The following is a 6033-nucleotide window of genomic DNA, read 5'->3' as shown; positions in this document are numbered from 1 at the left end:
TTAGAAAACTAGAGATAGAGCTACCATTCGATCCAGCGATTGCACTTCTCGGTATATACCCGGAAGATCGGAAAGCAGTGACACGAACAGATATCTGCACGCCAATGTTCATAGCAGCATTATTCACAATTGCCAAGAGATGGAAACAACCTAAATGTCCTTCAACAGATGAGTGGATAAATAAAATGTGGTATATACACACGATGGAATACTACGCGGCAGTAAGAAGGAACGATCTGGTGAAACATATGACAACATGGATGAACCTTGAAGACATAATGCTGAGCGAAATAAGCCAGGCACAAAAAGAGAAATATTATATGCTACCACTAATGTGAACTTTGAAAAATGTAAAACAAATGGTTTATAATGTAGAATGTAGGGGAACTAGCAGTAGAGAGCAATTAAGGAAGGGGGAACAATAATCCAAGAAGAACAGATAAGCTATTTAACGTTCTGGGGATGCCCAGAAATGACTATGGTCTGTTAATTTCTGATGGATGTAGTAGGAACAAGTTCACTGAAATGTTGCTATAGTATGTAACTTTCTTGGGGTAAAGTAGGAACATGTTGGAAGTTAAGCAGTTATCTTAGGTTAGTTGTCTTTTTCTTACTCCCTTGCTATGGTCTCTTTGAAATGTTCTTGTATTGTATGTTTGTTTTCTTTTTAACTTTTTTTTTCATACAGTTGATTTGAAAAAAGAAGGGAAAGTTAAAAAAAAAAAAAAAAAAAAAAGAAAAAAGACAAACAAGGAAAAAAAAAAAAAAAAAAAGATGTAGTGCCCCCTTGAGGAGCCTGTGGAGAATGCAGGGGTATTCGCCTACCCCACCTCCATGGTTGCTAACATGACCACAGACATAGGGGACTGGTGGTTTGATGGGTTGAGCCCTCTACCATAAGTTTTACCCTTGGGAAGACGGTTGCTGCAAAGGAGAGGCTAGGCCTCCCTGTATTTGTGCCTAAGAGTCTCCTCCTGAATGCCTCTTTGTTGCTCAGATGTGGCCCTCTCTCTCTGGCTAAGACAACTTGAAAGGTGAAATCACTGCCCTCCCCCCTACGTGGGATCAGACACCCAGGGAAGTGAATCTCCCTGGCAACGTGGAATATGACTCCCGGGGAGGAATGTAGACCCGGCATCGTGGGATGGAGAACATCTTCTTGACCAAAAGGGGGATGTGAAAGGAAATGAAATAAGCTTCAGTGGCAGAGAGATTCCAAAACGAGCCGAGAGATCACTCTGGTGGGCACTCTTACGCACACTTTAGACAACCTTTTTTAGGTTCTAAAGAATTGGGGTAGCTGGTGGTGGATACCTGAAACTATTAAACTACAACCCAGAACCCATGAATCTCGAAGACAGTTGTATAAAAATGTAGCTTATGAGGGGTGACAGTGGGATTGGGAATGCCATAAGGACCAAACTCCACTTTGTCTAGTTTATGGATCGATGTGTAGAAAAGTAGGGGAAGCAAACAAACAGACAAAGGTACCCAGTGTTCTTTTTTACTTCAATTGCTTTTTTTCACTCTAATTATTATTCTTGTTATTTTTGTGTGTGTGCTAATGAAGGTGTCAGGGATTGATTTAGGTGATGAATGTACAACTATGTAATGGTACTGTAAACAATCGAAAGTACAATTTGTCTTGTATGACTGCGTGGTATGTGAATATATCTCAATAAAATGATGATAAAAAAAAAAAAAAAAAAAAAGGTACAGAATCTTGTTGCTCCACAATTCAAAGAATTTGTCCTATACTAGTGAACTTTATTTTATAAATTATTATATGTCATTTTATTGATTATAGATGCTTTTATATTCAGCAGTATAAAATATTTGTGGTATTCATAAAATTACCGTCAAATAAATATTCTTGATAAAAAAAAAAAAAACAAAAAAAAACAAAAAAAAACAGTTACTTGTTGGGCAAATAAATAAATTTCCTATTACTTTCTCAACTAAGGGCACATTGTACCCTTTTCTACCGGATAGGGTATGATAGGAATAGCAGCAGTATTTTAAGTAGAAAGCGGTAGTTCAGACAACACAAAAACACCTGTTGTTGAGTTTGAGGAGAAGCATTAAGTTTGTTGGTGAAGAGGAGAGGTAAGGGAAGTTTAAACGTGGAAGATTTTGGGTTCCTTGAGCTTCTTTTTCTCTTCCTTCCATTTAATGCTGATTGAGTCTCTTTTTCTTTCCCTCTCAACAGACCATTTCAGTCTTCTTGGCTTTCTTTATTTATGTATTTATTTATTCTGCTTCTGCTGAAAAGTTGGAGTCTGAATTATGTGCTCACTCTGAAAATGTTCCTTTAGGCCCTTGCCTCTGAGCTTTTTAGCTAATGCAGAGAGCAATAGGTACTTTGCTGTACGCAAATGTAAGCATATTTGTCTGTGTGGGCAAAAAGAGAGAGGCATGTTGCAAAATGCCTTTAGAACAAAAACAAACTTTTGAGATGGAATATTTTATAGCCTCATGAAAATAAGCTAAATTTTTAGAAAACAAGAAGTACAGAGGAGTAGTCATCTATAAAATAAATTGAAAAAAAAAACCACATGCAAAACAAAACATGACTAATACTTCAACAGTGAGTTCACCTCAAGCATTTCATGAATTTCACATGACCCACCCACTTTTTCTCTGTACCTCTGAAGATTACCGTATCAGCAGCAATAATACTCTGTTGTTCAAGTTCTAGATTTACATATCAACGTAGCCATGGCATTCCTGAATGCAGAATACTGTACTGTTCTGCCTTGTTTGTGGTTTCTATTATAAGGTTAATTTTTGTTCCCTTACCCTCCTCACTTAACCTCATGCCACCCCCTACCTCTCTTCAATCAGTGGTTTGTGTTTTTCTTTGGATAGTTCTCCTTCTTTCTTTTCTCTGTCTCTGTAGTTGTGATTTAAGCTATCTGCAAATTCACTGTACAAACAATGCTGTTTTTTTTTTTTTTTTTTAATCTTTATCACTCAGCCATAGATGACCAACTTTCAGGGAGAAGTAATGAATTGTCACTTCTGGGTTGAGCTGGGATACCATCTTCCCCAAGTGTGTGGTGAGGGTTATTATGGCTCAGAAGCTAACATAGTAGATTTCCTGGACACCTTTGTCTCTTTCTTGTTAGGCCTTGTTTTTAATTATTGTTATTTCTAGATTGTATTGGAGATGGATCTAGCAAAAATGTCCATGCCACAATTGAATGAAACACTTTTCATGTCCAGCAGAAGACTGGATAATTTTTAAATTCTCGGAGTCACATATGTCAAATTTAATGGAAAGTCAGCTGGAGCCTAATAAACTATTTTAATGATTCCTTTTTTCTCTGATGTTTCTCCAGGGATCTGCACCCAAGAAAACCCATGGGGCCCAGAGAGTAACATGAGCATCTTGGCTCTGTTTTGACATCTGTGCTCTTTTAGCCTAGCAATAAGCGGAAAAGGAGAGAGAGATGAGTAGAGCAACTGCTGCAGACCTGGGGGGAGTGGGCTTGTGCCATGATGCTCAGGAGCTCACTATGAGCAACTCCAAAGCAGCCAGAGGCCTGATGCATCACAGGCCAACAGTGCCTCTGTGTGGGGTGTCTGAGAGTATTATGAAATGTGTTCGTGTGTGTTGGGGGAGGGATGGAGAGGATGGGGGGGAGAAAAACTATGTACCTTATTAAAAGGAATTGCATGCTTTGGAGTTCCTTTTGAGAAGGAAGGGTCAGGAAGAAAAGATGGAGAACTCAGGATATAGGATATGCCCAGGATCCTGAGTGTATATTCTTCTTTGAACCCCCACTGCCTTAAAAAATAAAAAATCTTTTTACTATGCTCACTTTTCCTTTTCCTCCAGTCATTCTGATGCTTGTCTCTCCCTACCCACTCTGAACACCTCTTTAACTTTAGCAGCACATAGACACTGAACTTAATCGTACTGTTTTTTTACCAGATATCTTGCTTTGTGATTGGTCTTAGTCTCATGTATGTGTGTATCTCCCCCTCCTGAATTATAAAATCCTTGAGGATTTATACTTATAAAAGCTAATATTAATATTCCCCTTTTTAAATTTTTTTTATCAATTCTGGGTACTTCTCAGTAAATGTGTAACATATGACTATACAATACTTCATAAGATTTTCTTCCCTCCACAGGGTCTTATTTTATGACATGATTAAGATTTATTTTTATAATTTAAAAATTTTATTTTATAACAAAGTATATCCACACTTTCTAAAGTGAGCATGTTTACTTACAGTTTTGTTTTTAGTTTTTAAATTCCTATTTTAATTATGTAATATTTCATATGTTCTGAAATATAAAGAAAATAATACAACACACTCTGTATCTACCACCACCAAATTTAACATATTTGCTTCGATTCTTTAGAAATAAAAAGTACATACACAATTAACCTACCAACTCCTGCCCCATCCCATTCCCTTCATCCCTATCGATAACCACTCTCCTGAAGCTGGTGTGCATACTTCCTTAGCATGTTTTATTTCTCCTATATGGGTCAAAAGATCTCAGTCTGCCCTCCTGAGGGGACTGAGAGCTGCTCACACATGGTCATCCCTGTGATTCCTGAAGGCAGAAAGAACAGGAGGGATCAGTGTCATTAAAAAGGGCCGGGGCATTTTTGTCAGTGAAGACACTTTCTGTACTGCAGCTGGGAGGCTGGAAGGGAGAGTGGCAGAGGACTGACCCTGAGGGAAGGCAGTTCCTCTCCAAAGAACAGTTCTTTGGCCAGGGAGGCCAACTGAGGCTTCCTGGCCAAAGGAAAAAGGGGGGGTGCCTGGAGGTGGAAAGCATCTGTGGGAGGGTGGAACAAAAGGGATATTAGGTGAGAAAGAGCTTGGACTAGCACAGGCTCTGGGTCAGAGAGTACGGGGCTAGGGTCTCTCAGGCTGCTAGGAATGCAGTTTGGGGTTATTGATAAGCCCCTGGCTAGGGCCGACCACCGCAACCCCAGCGTGTCTGATCCTTAGCAACCAATGACCTAAGCAGCATTTTCTTGGAGGAGCTGACCTACTTCAGTTCAGCATTACAATTAAGATTAAACTCTCCTAATATTACTCCTCCTCAACTTAGGGTTGCCAGATAAACTGGTGAAATTTGAATTTCAGATAAACAACGAATAGTTTTTTAGTAAAAGTATGTCCCAAATATTGCATGGGACCCATACTGATACTAAAGAGCTATTCAATGTTTATTAGAAATTCAAATGTAACTGCATGACCTGTATTTTTATTGCTAAATCAGGGAGACCTACCTCAACTGAATTTTGGAAGGGGTTAGCAAAGAAACCCAAAGCAATCAAGCAAAGCACATTTGTTGAAAAGGTGTGAGTTAGAGGACTCCCCAGGAATAACGTTAATAAACACACAATCTTTCTCAAGTTCTCAAAGGCCTGAGATAGGTTAAAACAACAACAAAAAGCAAGCTAACCAACTTTATTAATTCAGGAGGACCAAAGACAATCTTACTTTCTTAACAGCTTTATTGAGATATGATTCACATACCATAAAACTCATCCATTTAAAGTGTGCAATTCAATAGTTTTTAGTATAGTCACAGAATTGTGTAACCATCCCCACAATCAATTTTCTCTATTTTTAATAAATGTGCCTATTCTGGCCATTTCATACAAATGGAATCATACAATATTTGTCTTTTTGTGTCTGGCTTATTTCACTTAGCATAATGTTTGTAAAGTTCATTCATATTTTGCATGTATCAGAACTTCATTTCTTTTTATGGCTGAATAATATTCCAGTGTATGGATATAACACATGTTGTTTATCCATTCAACTGTTGATGGTCATTTGGGTTGTTTCCACTTCTGGGTTATTACGAATAAAGCTGCTATGAATGTTCATGTACAAGTTGATATGTGGACATGTTTTCATTTCTGTTTGGTATATACCTAGGAAAAGAAGTGCTGGCCATATGGTAGGACTATCTTTAACATTTTGAAGAACTTCCTAACTGTCTCCCAAAGCGGCTGCACTATTTTACATTCTTAGGGTTTTCTGTTTTGTTTT

The sequence above is a fragment of the Choloepus didactylus genome, chromosome 8 (genome assembly GCF_015220235.1).
Source record: "Choloepus didactylus isolate mChoDid1 chromosome 8, mChoDid1.pri, whole genome shotgun sequence".
NCBI lineage: Eukaryota > Metazoa > Chordata > Mammalia > Pilosa > Megalonychidae > Choloepus > Choloepus didactylus.
Note: the sequence above shows the minus strand (reverse complement) of the source record.